We start from the raw sequence: 17,619 nt of genomic DNA on the forward strand, positions 1-17,619 counted from the left end.
TATTCAAAATTTTAGTACAACTACTGATAACCAAAGATTTCAAAGCAAATATGGCACATAACTCAAGCATAAATCAAGATGGAGAGCCTGGAGAACTTTTGATTTCCTAAATTTTCAAAAAATTCTATCTTTGCAACATACAGGATTTCTCCCCTATTTTAATCTTAGAAGTTTCAAAGAAAAGGGAGTGCATAACATACACACATGTGAGTGCCCACACAAACATGCACGCACACATGCACACAGTGGTAAGTAGAGTATCTAGTTCCTTCTTCCCACCACCTAAGTCTATTAAAAGAAAATTATGCAGGACCCCTCGTTTTCCCTTTATCTAATGATTTCTGTGACATTAATTGCTGCCATCATTGTTACTTTTTTAGTATTTCAACATAACAAAAATTCAAAAGCAGCTTTGTAGTCAGGAACGTGTACCTGAACACCTGTATAACTGCAGGGCCCCTAGGTAATAATAACTGCCAAATTCAGGGATCGAACTTTTGAGTTCCACAGTAAGATATAATTCATGTGAAGCTCAGAACCATGTTTCAGACCACTGAACTTACTGAAGTTAAAATACAAATAGCCAAAGACATGATGTAAAAGATTAAGTACTTGGTTCTGTTAAGATATTTATCAAAGTCACAAAATATTCCTCATTATTATTCATGCAGATAATTGAGAAAAAAAGATAGTACAGAAGTTAACTTTAAATAAAAAATTATTCCTTCCCTTCCTCCCACTCCCCTATACTCTACAAAATGTTTTCCCTGGGACTAAGCCTTGAAAAGGCCACTATATATTAGTTTGACATGCATTACTGTCTGCAATTTAAAAAGCTAATTTTGTGGAGATTGTAATTACATTACAAAAATGTCTGCAGGCATTAATCTAAAAAAGGTCAAAAACCTACAGTAAATCTACAATATATTGTTTTACATTTGACCACTGGTTTGTGTTATGTAGGAGTCAATAGATTTGGTAAAGCACTGTAACAATTCAGGAAGGCATCTAAATCTTTAAATTCTGGATGAATTTTATGTTTGAATCTACAAAATTGCATGAAGGCTAACTTGAGAGACTTCCTATCATTCTAAAATTCCTCACTCTGGACAAATCATTTCTAGGACTCTTTCTTATAAATATCACCCTTTGAAAGCAAATACAATTCCTTTTGTCCCACACTTTATGATCTTAACTACATAGGGCTGATCTCAATTATTCATGGAATATTAAATATGATAGGAAGAGAAACCTGAGAGAAGCGTTTACAATAGCCTAACTTGCTAAATTCTTCATCAGCATTCTCTGAAAAAAACTTCTCAAGCCTTTCTCCTCTTTATTTTAGCAATGGATTGTGGAAAATGTGCGGTTTTCTCTTGACATGAAAATATTTCATTGCAGTCATCTTGCCTGATTGGTTTAGTATTTTCTGCATAACTGATACAAGAACTCCTATGCGACTCTCTTCCATCCTGTTGTAAAGGTCAGAAAAAAGCAACAAACTGGGAGGGAAATGGCTTATCACTAGAGTAGTAATGTCTGAAGGCTTTCAAAGTATGTTGGTTTTTCCCTCCTTCTGACTGTTTATTTCCATTTTCTTCTTACAGCTCACAAAATGTAGGGGTTTTGTTGTTATTAACAGTTGTTGTTTGTAGGGTTTTTTTTTTTTTTTTCCCTCCAGATTGAAGTCCTATCTCTCCTTAGTTTGTTTCTCCGTGCGGTGTTTGACTTGCTCGGTTCCTGCCTGATTGCATCAATGAGCTCTTCTTTCAGCTAATTCTTTTCTCAGTTCCTCTAGAATGTTCTGCTTTAGCCTGTCACAGTCCAGTCCCTCTGTCTGGACTCCGCTGGCACTGGGCTCTGACGAGGGCGCAGATTTTGGTCTGGAAATAACAGGTGACTTGCTGCCATTCATTGTATTTGTTCTTTCCCAAGGTTTTCTTGTTGGTTCAGGTGTACTTGTTGAAGAGGCCTTAGAAGTTACAGGTTCTGAATTTTCATTTTTGTCCTGTTTTTGTTCTGTTTGTATTGATCCCTTTTCAGCAATTCAGATCCTCCTGGCCAGCAGGGCACTCACTTCTTCCATTAAACCACTACCCCTAAAGGAAGGGGTCCATTTCCACGACCCGTATCTGTTTTAGATGACGCTGAATTCACACCAGTGGTATTCCCTCCACTTGGGAAGGAGGCATCCTCCATCCGCAACACTTTCCTAAGTTTTGCTCCAGCAATTGCAGCTGCAAGTCCAGTTAAAGGGCGATTGTCTTCAGACATGGATCCCGAAAAAAATCCAGATGCAGGGAGGGGAGGAGCAGGTGGTGGAGAAGGAGAGGGTATTTGATTAAGAAGAGGTGGTGGAGGAGGTGGAGGCGGGGGCCCTGAGGACGGAAGTGGAGGGGGTGGAGGGGATCCTGGGGGAGGAGGAAGTGCGGCTGATGCCTGGGCAGGACCTGGTGGGAGTGGAGGAGGGGGTGGAGGTGCAGGTGGCCCCAAGACAATGCCCTGTTGGGCTGGAGTCTCGGCTGGCTGAGAGGCTGCCTGCGAGCCTGGCTCAGAAGCAGAGGAGGGGGTGGAGGTGCAGGTGGCCCCAAGACAATGCCCTGTTGGGCTGGAGTCTCGGCTGGCTGAGAGGCGGCCTGCAAGGCTGGCTCAGAAGCAGGAGTCTCCACAGAGGCAGGGGCAGCAGCAGCTGATATCCTTTGCTCTCGCTCCCATTCCAGCTGCTCCCTTTCTGGCTGCTCTGGATGCTCTCGTTCTTGCCTTTCCTGGTCCAGTCTCTCCAGCCTCTCCCGCTCTCGTCTCTCCCACTCCAGGTGACCCTGCTGTTCCCTTTCTTGTCTCTCTCTCTCCAGCTGTTCCTGTTCCAGTCGCTCCCTCTCCAGCCTTTCCCTTTCTAACCTCTCCCTCTCCAATCTCTCCCTTTCCATTCTTTCTCTCTCTAGCCTGTCCCACTCCAGCTCCTTTTGTTGTTGCTGTTCTCGTAGTTGCCTTCTTTGAATTTCCAATTCTTCTTGTGATGGGCCATTCTGAACTTGGGCAGGTAGCTGCGAATTTTGTCTAGGCGACGTTGGCCGTTTCCTGTCAATTCAACACTTCTAAGGCATGCATCATGGCACTTGCGAAGACACTGGCATCTTCTTTGCTGCCAAAGTTGAGACCATACACCTGTCTAGCGTCCCACCATTGGTGGAAGGTCTGTGTTGCTTGATTGTACTTCAGCCCTTTAGGAACGGCACAGTTTATCACGACCTGATGGTCCTGAATCTTCCTGCCCACCACTGTGAAGGTGTTGTTCCATGTATGACGATACATATGAACTGTGCTGAACCCAGCTGAACCACCAGCTGGTACCCACTTTTTATTGGCATCATTGTAAACCATCACAGCAGCTCTTGCCTGACAGATACACTTAAAATAGTAAGTGAACAGAGTATCATGCCATTCCGTTCTGGTTTGCAGAGTCGCTGCTGAAAAATCAGCTGATAACCTTATTGGAGTTCCCTTGTATGTTATTTGTTGCTTTTCCCTTGATGCTTTTAATATTTTCTCTTTAATTGTTGTCATCTTGATCACAGCGCAGCGTGGTGTATTCCTCCGTGGGTTTATCCTGTATGGAACCCTCCGTGCTTCATTCTTTCTTCTGCTCCACAGCAGTGACTTCCCATACTCTGTCTTCCAGCTCACTGATCCGTTCTGCTTCATTTACTCTACTATTGATTCCTTCTAGTGTGTTTTTCATTTCAGTTATTGTATTGTTCAACTGTTTGGTTGTTCTTTATATTTTCTAACTCTTTGTTAAAAAACCCTTGTAACTTATCGATCTGTGCATCCATTTTTCTCCCAAGCTCTTGGATCACCTTTACAATCATTACTCTGAACTCTTTCTCAGGTAGATTGCTTACCTCCACATCACTTAGTTCTTCTGGGGTTTTATCTTGGTCCTTCATCTGAAACACATTCCTCTGCCACCTCATTTTGGGTTAATTACCTTTCTTGACTTTGGAGAAGTAGCCCTCTGTAGGAGACGTCCTGTGTGTCCCAGCAGTGCACTCCTCTCTCGTCACCCAAGGGCCAGGGGCCCCAGGGTAGTGTCCGGCCTGCATTTGAGACTACAGGCTGCTGGGTCATAGTTTTCTTCCTTCTGGTTTCTGCCCCCCGTGGGTGAGGCTGGTCTAGACGCTTGGGTAGGCTTCCTGGTGGGAAGGGCAGATGCCTGCCCACTGGTGGGTGGAGCTGGGTCCTGGCCCTCTGGTGGGCAGGGCTAGGGGCGTGTCTAGAGGCGGCTGTGGGATCAGGAAGTCTCTAGGCAGCCAGTCTGCTAATGGGTGGGGCTGTGTTCCCACCCGGTTAGTAGTTTGGCCTGAGGCATCTGGCACTGAAGCCTACAGGCTGTTGGGTGGGGCCGGGTCTTGGTGCTCGAGGAGAGTTCATGCAGATGAACAATCCCCTTCTGCCACCAGCTTTTATGACCCCAGCATGAGCCACAGCCACCCCCCACCTGCCCAGGAGACCCTCCAAGACCAGCAGGTAGGTCTCGCCCAGGGTCCTATGAGGTTACTGCTTTTGCCCTTGGTTCCAGTGCACGTGAGATTTTGTGCGATACCTTCAGGAGTTAAGTCTCTGTGTCCCCCAGTCCTGTGGAGCTCTGCATTAAGTTAAGCCCCGGTGGCCTTCAAATCCAGATGCTCTGGGGGGGCTTCTCTTCCCAACACCAGACCCCCAAGCTTGGAAGCCTGATGTGGGCCTCAGAACTCTCACTCCTGTGGGAGAGCCTCTGCAGTGTAATTATTCTCCAGTGTGTGGGTCACCCATGGGCGGGGGTGGGGGGATGGGGGGGATTTGATTATATTGCGAGTACGCCCCTCCTACCGTCTCATTGTGGTCTCTTCTTTATGCCTTTAGATGTAGAAGATATTTTTCGGTAGGTTCCAGTCTTTTTTTTAATCGATGGTTGTTCAGCAGTCAGTTGTGATATTGGTGTGTTCATGAGAAGGAGGTAAGCTCAAGGTCCTTCCACTCTGCCATCCTGAAAGCCTCCAACATAGCTTTTAATGGATTAACAATTTTGGTTGGGGTAACCTTGGAGAATAAAACATTGGAGTGATTAAAATTTAGACCAGGTAGTCAAAATGCTTTATCACTATTGATCCAAAATATTGATAAGTGGAATAAGTTACCCTAGGAGTAGCAGCACAATTGTAGAGTTCACACTGACGATAAGGTTTATGACCTTGATGCTGGATCAGTACATCCCAATAGTATAACTGCTATTAACGGTCTGTTCAGTGATTAGTAAAGTCCTGTTTGATCTGAGTTCAGACTGGAGTAATCCCAGTTGGTTTCTATTCTGTATTTCTCTCAGTATGAAAGAACAAGAGAAATAAGGCCTACTTTACAAAATGTCTTCAAACTAATTGATGATATAATCTCAATTCAATTTATTTATACATACCCCACTATAGAACAGGGTTTATTAGGGTGGTAGAGCCCGGTAATTATGTAAAACTAAAACCTTTATCCGCAGAGGTTCAAGTCCTTTTCCTACGGAAATATTTATAATCTGCATTCTTTCACTAATTCTACTTTTACTAGCTGTAGCATTCCTCACATTAATGGAACGGAAATTCCTAGGCTATATACAAATCCAGAAAGGGCCACACATCGTCAGCCCTTATGGATTATTACAACCCATTGCTGATACAATCAGATTATTTATTAAAGAAACACTGTGACCATCAATCTCATCAATTTCTGTATTTATTATCGCACCAAGTCTAGCCTCAAGCCTGGCTCTCACAAGATGAATTCCGCTCCCCCTACCCTTTCCACTAGTTAATATAAACCTAGGTGTACTATTTATACTAGCTATATCAAGCCTAGCCATTTTTTCCATCCTCTGATCTGGATGCGCTTTGGATTAAAAATACACAGTCATCGGAGGTCTCCGTACAGTAGCACAGACAATCTCATATGATGTAACAGTAGCAATTATTCTCTTATCAGTTCTAGTGATAAATGATCATTTACACTTTCAGCAGTAATTATTACACAAGAATACCTATGACTAATTTTCCCATCCTGACCCCTAGCCAGAATGTGATTTATCTCTACTCTAGCAGAAACCAACGGAGTCCCATTTGATTTAACCTATATTTGGCTTCAATGTAGAAAATGTAGCAGGGGGCTTCCCTGGTGGCGCAGTGGTTGAGACTCTGCCTGCCAATGCAGGGGACACGGGTTCGAGCCCTGGTCTGGGAAGATCCCACATGCCGCGGAGCAACTAGGCCCGTGAGCCACAATTACTGAGCCTGCGCGTCTGGAGCCTGTGCTCCGCAACAAGAGAGTCCGTGATAGTGAGAGGCCCGCGCACCGCGATGAAGAGTGGCCCCTGCTTGCCACAACTGGACAAAGCCCTCGCACAGAAACGAAGACCCAACACAGCCATAAATAAATAAATAAATAAAATTTAAAAAAAAAGAAAAAAAAAAAGAAAATGTAGCAGGCCTGTTCACCCTATTCTTCCTAGCAGAATATGTCAATATCATTATAATAAATATTTTCACAACAATCCTATTTTTAGGAGCATTTAACAACCCCTACATGCTAGAATTCTATACAGCCAATGTCATCATTAAAACACTCCTCCTAACAATCTCCCTTCTGTGAATTCAAGCATCCTACCCACAATTTTGATGAGATCAGCTTATATATCTCTTATGAAAAAATTTTTACCACTAACATTAGCCCTATGTGTATGAGAAGTTTCACTACCTGTCATCACATCAGGCATCCCACCACAAACGTAAGAAATATGTCTGACAAAGAGTTATTTTGATAGAGTTAATAATAGAGGTTTAAACCCTCTTATTTCTAGAATCATAGAAATTGAACCTACCCTTAAGAATTTTAAATTCTTCACGGTAAAGTCAACTAACTAGCTATTGGGCCCATACCCCAAAAATGTTGGTTTATATCCTTCCAGTACTAATAAACCCTCTTGTGTTTACTATCATTCTACTAACCACTATCTCAGGAATTATAATTGAAATAACAAGCTCACACAGGTTACTATTATCCCCATTCTAATTAAAAAAAAAAAAAATTTAACCCATAAGTGTGAACAATAGCACAAATACCAGTAGAAAATCTAAGGCAACCCAGTTATCTAATACTACTTGGGCTAAGGAATTTAGGGGTATCTGTTGTGCTGCAGTGCAGTCTTTATGGCTGTTTGACCAGTGGTGGCTGATAAATTTCTGATCATCGTTTTGTTTACATACACTCCTGCATTAGGAACCAAGATTACCAAAAGATTTGCCACTGGTATCTTGGTATTTTGCTAACATAGATTGCTTGACTCTTTAATGAAGAGAGAAAGGAGATTCATTTATTTCCTGATGTATAGACAATAGGATAACATAATATTCTAATAAATATAAACCTTCTATTTGTCAGCTATTAAGACATTTTTCAGTTAAGTAAGGGACAGAGGGAGGGGGTCCTGGGGTAAGTATTGCTCAGTCTCTAGGGACTGAAGATAGTATCAGACAAGGAATGGCCATATTAATACGTTGAAGAATTTAAACCTGAAAGATTAGGTCAGAGAGAGGTTGGTCTGGGTGAGTGGTAACATTAGCAACATCTGAAAAGTCAGTGACAGGTATTATGAGGGGTCTATCCCAGTAGCTATGCTTTGTGACAACTTTACTAAAGAATTTTCTTTCCATCCTCAATATTGGGGCAAAAGTATAGCTAGAAGTAAAAGAGTAACTTTCAGTTTTGACAGGGAGACAAACATTTGAATAACAGTTCAATCGAACTAGTAGGATGGGTCTTACAGGCTTGGCCTGGATTCTTGGGTCAGCTGTCCACCACTGTTGTCATCGTCTTCTCGTCCTGGCTTGATGGTTGTTTTAAGGTGAGTTTGAGGTCAGCAGTCCCCTCTATAGACCAGTCTGATGCAGAGGCCCTTTTTAAGTGAGAAATAAAATTTGAGTTAATTCCCTTCAGTTTTACTGTGCATGAGCTAGTTTAGAGTACCTGATAAGGATCCTTCCTTTTAGGTTTGAGATAGTCCTTTAAATGATATCTTTTCCAGTATGCCCGGTCTCCTAGGTGCAGGTCATGGAGCATCTAATCTTCATCCGAAGATAGAACACTGTGATCGGCTTCAGAAGCAAGCTTGGAATATCCTGTTAATACTTCAATTAAACTTTACAATAATGTGACATAACAAAGTGGCATCTCGGATGTAGGCAGTAGGTACAACACCTCAGTACATATAAAACCTCAATATCCACAAAGGTATATCACTGAAACTTAATTTTTCTATATAAATTATCTTCATTTTGACCAAACATAGTCAGATTAAGACTAACTTGTTTGCAGAATAAATCTGGTTTTTATACACTTACCCTGATTATTTAGGTAAGTGTAATTGATCATATAGGCCCTTTTAAATTTGGCTTTATATCAACTTTTCATAAGGGATCGCAAATTGAACTTTTAAAAGGCCTCTCAAAGCCAGGAAAGCCATGCCATTAGATTCTACCTGCAATACCTACAGATTTAGGTGGATTCCTCTCTAACTATGTTCCAAAATATCTTGAGGTTCTTATTTCTGCCAGGAAGTGGGCTTCCTTTTTCACCTGGAAAGGCTGCGAGGAACCTAAGAGATCCTACATTCAGGAGGAATCAGGTAGAAAAGATAAATGCTTCAGTTCTGCTTACAAAGGAATAATTTACCAAATTGCTGTTAAGTCATACTTTGCTTAAGGGGAAAGGTTTCCTTATATCTGGAAAACAAAGATGAAAAGCCAGTAATATTTCAGACAAAAAAAATCATAAAAATTATAATCATATTTATAAGCTCATTCAATCCCATATAATTAATTTTTGTTCTGCTTGAGTCCAGTTTTCCCATTAGTTTTGGTGACCTTGCCTGATGATTGAGGATATTTTTTAAAAGTTTTTGAGGTTTTTGCTAAGGCTTATATGATTTGTCACATGAAGTGGGTGCCTTGTTCACTGGAGATTGTGGAAAGTATATCCCAAGTGGAAAACACATTTTCCAACAGTTTCTTTGTCATTGTGAGGGCATCAGCCTTGCAGCCAGGGAAGGCCTTAATCCATCAAATAGAAATGGGGTTTGCCAGGAAGCCAGGAAAAGCCAAGCAGCCGTCTTGGTTTCCCATATCCTGGACTGTTTAATTCACAGCTATTGTTTACCCATCTTAATTTCTCTGATTTAGGAGCAGACTGTTGCCGTGTTATAAGGACATCAGGACGGCAAGAGTCTGACAATGAGGGGTTAACTTTCTGTAGACACAGAATGGACTTCACCTACAAGTGCCATCAGCTCTGTTGTTGTTGCCTTTGCATGAAAGAGCATCTCCCTGATACTCGGGGGTTCAGTCCCTTTAGTGTGAGCCTCGATTTTGATGACAAAGAAACATTCTATGTCAGGACATATAAGATTTTCAGGAATTTCATATAATTTCTGGAACATTTACACTATATACTTTAGACATAAAGAAGGCTTAATGTTGACAATGCTTCCCATGTAATATAATAGACCAAATAAGCATAATTAGTTGAATATCTCTCTCTTTGAGACACTTCAGGACAGTATCACTTCATTTTCCATTAACTAAATCCATTTTCTGGCTTCAATCCTCCTTTTACTGAAAACACACATCTTTTTTTTCCTTGAATACTCAAATGTTTACCTTATTATTTCTACTAACTTTAATTACATATATAATATTTAACCCTTGAAAATCTTAATCCCTAACAAAAACCAAGAAACAGTCCATTGTGAACTGTCTGTTATACCAGCGTTTCCTGATTGGCAAGCTTATCAACATATTTCAACAACCTTTAGAAACATACATTTTCTCATAGCATGATTTCTTTTCTCAGTGTGGTACAAGACATGTGTCCAATAAACCCAAACATCTTTAGTTTTTCTCTGATAAGACAAAGTAGGTAAATTTAGACATGCTGAGCAATTAATGTTTTAGTATTTTTATCTTAATTGGAAATGATTTGGATAGTTAGTGAATTCCCATCATTTAATTTAATTTAGCACGACTCCAAAGTTTCAAGTTACCCCAAATCTGGATAAACTCTTTTTAGGTATACATACCATAAAGCATAATCATTTTTTTTTAAAACGTAATCATTTTTAAAGAGTTCACCTAAAAGCTTTTATCCCATTTATCTCAATTTTATTACTTATGAAAATATCACCATAGTAAGTTAATTTTCTTGTTGACAAATTTTGTTAACAGGTAGCATGAGCTTATTGACTTTTAGGAAACCTAGGTACCAAATAAAAGTATTATACTTCATACTGATGACCCTAAAGGCATGTTTGTATTCATCAAACCAACAACTTAAACTTATTTTCATTTACTGAAGATTAATCCTAGATCGCATGCTCCTCTAAAAATTTGGGTTAGCTTTTTGTTACAATTAGAAATATCTGATTTGTAAATGCTTATTTTTAAGTCAATTAAATAGAGCTCTTTTATGAATTCATTTTGATGATATCATCCGGAAGTAGAATAGAAATATCTGATTTGTAAATGCTTATTTTTAAGTCAATTAAATAGAGCTCTTTTATGAATTCATTTTGATGATATCATCCGGAAGTAGAAACATACTTGTAACGTACATACAGACATACGCACGTACATACAGACATACGCACATCCAGATAGACAGAGATCTCGTAGTTTTCCTGCCTGAGTTTTAAAAGGCCTTTTTATTCCCTTCAGTTTTACATTCTACTAATTGAGCCAAGGCTGTAGTCTCAAACAATGTGGGCTGCGTTCGCATTTCAAGGACATGATAAGAGTCATAATTACAAGTTTTCTCCTAGGAGTACTTTTATTCTTACAGGGTCAGAATTTTGAAAAGATGTTGTATCAAGCCAGCTTTCTTTAATTGTGCACACAAAAATCAGTTTTGAATGTCAAAAAAGTTCCATCCTGGCCATTTTTGGATTAGGTAAGTACTTGTAAGTGTTAGCTCCATACCAGTTGTCAAAGCCAGCTAGAGTGTCAGTGGGTGGATGCCAGCCGGGGAGCTGGTAGGTTTTAGAAGCGCAATTTCCCGCTTTCTTCTAGTTTCATTCTATTATAAAGTACACATCTAAAATTAAATTTAAATTTCCAATTTTAAGCCATATTTTTAAAAAGTCAGCCAACGCAGTTCACTCCAAAATTTCTTCCAGGCCTTCCTGCTTAGAAATTCCCCCAGGTCCTCTGTTTAGGAATCCCCCCCCTAGGTCCTCTCCCTGGAAACTTATCCCTAGGACCTCTTCACCTAGGAAATGTACCAGTATCCCCTTAAGACTCCAAGTCTTAAGATAACAGCTCAAATAAAAGTCAAACTGTCACTTAGCACAAGGAGATCCAGATATGAGGAAGAACTCACCAAAGCACCTGAAGGGTGCTTTGAAGCCGGAGGGGCTCAAAGGGCCCAGGCTTGGTCTCCCGAGCACCGGTCCAAAGTAGATCCAGGTGACCTCAGGCGGGTTTTTCTGATATCCTGCCGACTATGCCAAGTAATTTCAGTGAAGATAATCAATAAACAATCTAGAATAGGAATAGAAAAGAGTTTTGTTTTATAAAAGAGCCAATCTGAAGACTATAACCCAGAAGACAACCTCTCAGATAACTCTGAGGAACTGCTTCAGAGAAGCATGGTTTTCAGTACAGTTTTATATCTCGTCAGAACAAAGGACATTAAAGTCAGGGATACATTCCTTCAAGGTTTCAAAAATAAATAAATAAAAAAGAAAAAGAAAACCACACATGTACACAACAAGTCAGTATGGCCTTGACACCTGGGAAAGCGTCTTATCATTGAAGGGTCTTCCAGCATTGGCATCCCAAGAAGGGAGGCATTTAATCTTTATTTTTAACATGGACATTCTTTACTTCTGGTCACTGTGCCCTTTTCTTTAACAATTAAAGCAGGTGAACAATGTATGTTTGATAGCCCACAAACTGGCTATTTTTAAGTTAGCATAAAATTTGAGTTAAATCATGTATAAGCCAGAATGACTTCCCCGTACCTCAATATGTGAACATTTCTTTCATCAGTGCAGAATAACACTATCTTCTTACTACTTATGCCCAGCTCATGTACTGCAACACTGTCATTATCACACACATTAAACAAAACACCTTTCAACACAATCCTTATCATTACCATCATATTATCACTGGGAGGTCTCCCACCCCATCAGGGTTTTTACCCAAATGAGTAATTATCCAACAGAAAACAAACAACAATCACATCATTCTGTCAACACTAACAGCCATCAGAGCACTACTCCACAGGTATTTCTGCTTTCGGCTAACATACTCCATATTACTAACTATATTCCCTTCAATAAATAACTTAAAAATAAAATGACAATTCAAACCTACAAAACAAATAACCTTCCTATCATTACTAACCCTCAATATCCACACTATTACCACCCTTAATACCCATTCTATCAGCGCTGGACTAGGAATTTAGGTTAGTATAGACCAAGAGCTTTCAAAACCCTAAGCAAGTACAATTTACTTAATTCCTGAAAATAAGGATTGCAAGACACTATCCTACATCAATTGAATGCAAATCAAACACTTCAAGCTAAATCCTTACTAGACTGCTGGGCTTCCACCCCACAAAATTTTAGTTAACAGGTAAATTCTCTAGTCAACTGGCTTGAATCTAATTCTCCCACCGTCAAGAAAAATAGAGGTGGAAGGAGATCCAGCAGAACTGAAGCTGCTGCTTTTTTTTAAATTAAAATAAATTTTTTATACATCTTTATTGGAGTATAATTGCTTTACAATGGTGTGTTAGTGTTAGTTTCTGCTGTATAACAAAGCGAATCAGCTATACATATACATATATACCCATATCTCTTCCCTCTGGAGCCTCCCTCCCAACCTCCCTATCCCACCCCTCTAGGTGGTCACAAAGCACCGAGCTGATCTCCCTGTGCTATGCGGCTGCTTCCCACTAGCTATCTATTTCACATTTGGTGGTGTATATATGTCCATGCCACTCTCTCATTTCGTCCCAGCTTACCCTTCCCCACCCCACCGTGTCCTCAAGTCCGTTCTCAACGTCTGCATCTTTGAATTTGCAGTTCAATTTGTTGATCCACCCCAGGGCTTGACAAAAGGAGGGCATAACCTCTGTCTTTAGATTTACAGTCTAACACTTGCTCAGCCTTTTTACCTATGTTCACAAACCGCTGATTATTTTCAACAAATCACAAAGATATCAGGACTTTATTATTTGGTGCTTGAACTGAAATAGTAGGCACCACTTTAAGTCCATTGATCTGTGCTGAGCTAGGCCAACAGAGTGCTGCTTGGAGCTGACCAAATCCATAATGCAGTCAGAACATGCATTTGTCATAATTTTCTTTATAGTTATACATATTATGATTGGAAGGTTCAGAAACTGGCTTGTCTCCGTAATAACTGGGGCACTCAATTTAGCATTTCCCCGAATAAATAATATAAACTTTTGACTACTTCCCCCATCAGTCTTACTCCTACCCGTATCATCAATAGTAGAAGCTGGTTCTGGTACCGGTGGAACCGTATATTCAGCCCTAGCCGGCAGTCTGGCCCATGCAGGAGCCTCCGTCCACCTCACCATTTTCTCCTTACATTTAGTAGATGTTTCCTCAATTCTTGGTGCTGTTACTTTTATTACTGCCATCTTTAATATAAACCACCAGCCATTATCCCAATATTAAACACCATTATTTGATCTGCCCTAATTATAGCCATATTACTATAATTATCACTCTCAGCTCTAGCAGTTGGAATTACCATACTGTTAACAGATCAAAATCTAAACACTGCTTTCTTTTACCCTACAGGAGGAGACCCAATCCTACACCAACAGCTATTTTGATTCTGTGGTCACCCTGAAGTCTATATTCTTATCCTGCCAGGGTTCAGAATAATCTCACATATCATGACATACTATTTGGGACAAAAAGAGCCTTTCAGATATATGGGAACAGTATGAGCCATGTCCACTGGCTTTTTAGGATTTATCTTGTGGGCCCATCATATGTTTACTGCAGGAAGAGATGTTGACCCATGAGCATACTTTACATCAGCTACCATAACTACTGCTATTCCTTTAGCAGTAAAAGTGGCTGATTAACAACTCTTCATAGAGATTATGGTATATAGTATAGCATAATGAGACTTATGCTTTATTTTTCTTTTTACAGTAGGTGGTTTGACAGGAATCATCTTAGCCAGTTCTTCCCAGGACACTGTCTTCCATGATACAGACTATGCAGTAGCACATTCCAGTATGTAATGTCAATGGGAGCAGTCTTCACTATTACAGGAGGCTTTGTACACTGATTTCCACTAACCTCAGGTTATACACTTAACATGAGCAAAAATTCACTTCACAATTTTATTTGTAGTAGAAAATACGATTTTTTTTTCCCCTGCAGCACTTTCTTGGCTTTTCAGGGATGCCACGACTTTACTCCAGCTACCCTCATGCACACACAACAAGAAATATTTCACTCATTCATCTCATTAACAGCAGTAATGCTAATAATCTTCAAATTTTGAGATGTATTTGCATCTAAATGAGAAGTTTCAGAAGAGGAACTAACTACTACTAACCCAGAATGGCCACATGGATGCCCTCCGCCATATTCTATACTTGAAGATCATACCTACGTAAATTTAAAATAAGAAAGGAAGGAACTGAATCCTTCTCAACCAGTTTCAAGCCAACACCATAACTATTATGTCCTTCTTAATAAGTGAGATAATAGCAAAAAATTATGTAACCTTGTCAAAGTTGAATCATAGACAAAAATACTGTATAACACGATGGCAAATCCATTTCACCTAGGCTTTCTAGATGCAACATCACCTATTATGGAAAAACTTTTACATTTTCATGATCATACATTAATAATCACTTTTGAAATAAGTTCTCTAGCCCTCTGTATTATTTCACTAATACTGACAACTAAACTGACTCATGTACACACAATAGATGCACAAGTAGAGACAATGTGGACCATGTACCGGCCATCATTCGAATCTTAATTGCCCTATCCTCATTACGAATCTTTTACATGATACATGAAATCAGTAACCCTTCCCTGACCGTAAAAACTGTGGGTCATCAATGATACTGAAGCTACGAATACACAGACTATGAAGATTTAAATTTTTATTCCTCTATAATCCCCACATCAGACCTAAAACCAGGAGAATTATGACTAATTCAACAACGAAGTAGCATAGTCATTGAATATTAGTTCCATCTGAAAATGTTTTATACTCATGAGCTATTCCAGGACGCCTAAATTAAAGAACCATAATATCGACGGGACCAGACCTATATTGTGGACACTAATCAGTAGAAATCATTTTCCTTCATTCAAAGACAGGACAGAGGGAGGTGGCGTGAGGCACGGGGTGAATCCAGAGCCCACAGAGGATGTGCTCTCTGAGCTCCAGGACAGGAAGGGGGTCTCTGGGGTCCCGGGCCACCCACCACTCCCTCCTGAGCGGGGTCTTGGGAACATTCTGTCCGTGATGTGGCAGCCTGAGCATCTGTCACGGCCCTCACGCTGTGACCCGCCCCCCAAGCTCCAGGGATCGCATTCCACACCCTGTGGGTCCACCCTGCAGGGTCCTTCCTGCTGCAGGAGCAGAGACCACCCAGCTAGCAGCCTTCTCCCCAACCAGCAGGAAGAGCAGGTGGAAGGCGGGGCACCAGAGGAATCTCACTCACTCAGACATCAGTGTCCCAGGGCTGCCAGCGTGGACAGCAATGATGCAGATGAGGAACAGCCCAAGAAACGGGAGCGGGAGCGGAGGGCCCCAGAGGCGGGAGCGGAGGGCCCCAGAGGCGGGAGCGGAGGGCCCCAGAGGCGGCGGGCCGGGTCCTGGCTCCTCTGTGCCCTGCACACCCTGTCCCTCGTACAGCCTCTTCCTCTTACGCCCTCTCCCTAAATATAGGGTATTCAGATGCAAACAGGCAGAGCTTCAGACTGAAAGTCAGCTCTTCCAAAATGACCGATGGGCAAACACTGCAGGATTCCACTCAAATAGGGGCCCAAGAGTCGACAACTCACGGACCTAAGTGGTCGTTGGTACCAGGGCTTCGGGAGGGGATGGGAAGTGAGACTTTCATGGTTGTGGAATTTTCTAGAGATGGTGGTAATGGCTCCACAACAAGGTGAATGTACCTGATGCCTCAGAAACATGCGCTTAAAATGATGATGATGGTAAATGGTATGTGATGTGTGTTTTATTTCATTTAAAATTTTAAATTGTCTAGTTAATTGAGACTCCAATCTGACCCCTTTGTTACAAATGTGCACGGTCAAAGCACTGTCCCCCACCTCGGGCACATGGCATGTGGAGGACCATTCTTAGGGGGGGCCAGTCTGTGTTACCTGAGCTGTGTCCACGGGAACCCAGACAGCAGCGACCCCATATATGAGACATATGATCTGCTATGATATCAACATGATACCACCAAGGGTTGTCACTCAGCAGGAGGACCACCCTGCTCAAAGGTGCCTGTCCTCATATGAACCTGACAAGGTTAAGAGAAGAAAAGGGACCACAGGTTAATCAGGGCAACACCCTCAATTCGGATGTTGGAAATCTCAGAGGGGACAAGACACACTGCAGGCAAAGAGCAGATATGCGGTCTGCACATGAGCCTGACCCACACGGATGGGGTGAGGCCCACACAATCCCCAGACACCGCAACTAGGGTCACACGTCCCCCTGGTCAGGATATCATGGCTGTGCTGCGTGAGCCCCCAGCGTGGGAACAAGCCGGGTCCCTGGGACCAGAGAAAGAAGTGTAGGGTCTGTCTCCTCTCCTAACACTTGCCCCAGAGAAGTCAGTCCCCTCCTGTTTTCACTTTTGTTTTTAACTTTTTTGTGCTGAAGTTGAACACACTACCTTGGTTCTGGCAGGCTCGGTCCTCTCCTGATTTGCTGGGGTGTTGAGAAAACTCACAGGACAGCAGGGCTGAAAGAGGAGGGGCAGGTCCGGACTCTGCTGAGCAGAGATGGTTGACCAGAAGGTTACAGAGGCACACCTCACCTGCTGCCGACTGGCCTTACACCTAGATCCACATGCCGGCAATCAATTCACCACGTGAACCTGCCTCCCTACTCGCTCTGCGTGTGCTGGTGAATTGGAATAATCATGAGGTAGCCCACCTGAGGAGTCTCCACCAGCCGCAGGGAAGGTGAACCTTGCAGGGGCAAGGACTAAGGCCCCTACCATGGCTCCTTTGGGAGGGCCATGTAACCACACTCAGAGCAGAGCGCTGTCACCCAGACAAGCCCACCTCAGCTCCAGACCCCAGACGTCTGAGCACTGACATTCGGACAGAGGCATGGAGCTTCTCAGTACTGAGGCCAGGCCAGGTCTCCACATCCCCCTGAAGCTCCCAGGACAGAGGCCAGGCCAGGTCTCCATGTCCTAGCGCACACAGAACACGGTCAGGCCTAAACATTCTCATTGTAGACAGCACATGGTCAGGTCTAAACATAGTTTAGACAGGACATGGAGCTG

At 41.9% G+C, this 17,619-nt stretch overlaps 1 pseudogene across 1 annotated transcript; it reads right to left on the bottom strand.

Moving 5' to 3' along the window:
• Window positions 1-495: 495 nt before the first annotated feature.
• On the bottom strand, window positions 496-16,618 carry LOC309649248 (protein enabled homolog pseudogene; annotated as a pseudogene). Its single transcript, XR_014268688.1, has 4 exons — window positions 16,478-16,618; window positions 11,443-11,603; window positions 7,839-11,157; window positions 496-5,079 (listed from the first exon to the last, which is right to left on the bottom strand). The product of XR_014268688.1 is annotated as a protein enabled homolog pseudogene (transcript).
• Between the last annotated feature and the right edge of the window lie 1,001 nt (window positions 16,619-17,619).

Source organism: Balaenoptera physalus (genome assembly GCF_965194825.1).
Source record: "Balaenoptera physalus genome assembly, chromosome: 19".
Taxonomy (NCBI): Eukaryota; Metazoa; Chordata; class Mammalia; order Artiodactyla; family Balaenopteridae; genus Balaenoptera; species Balaenoptera physalus.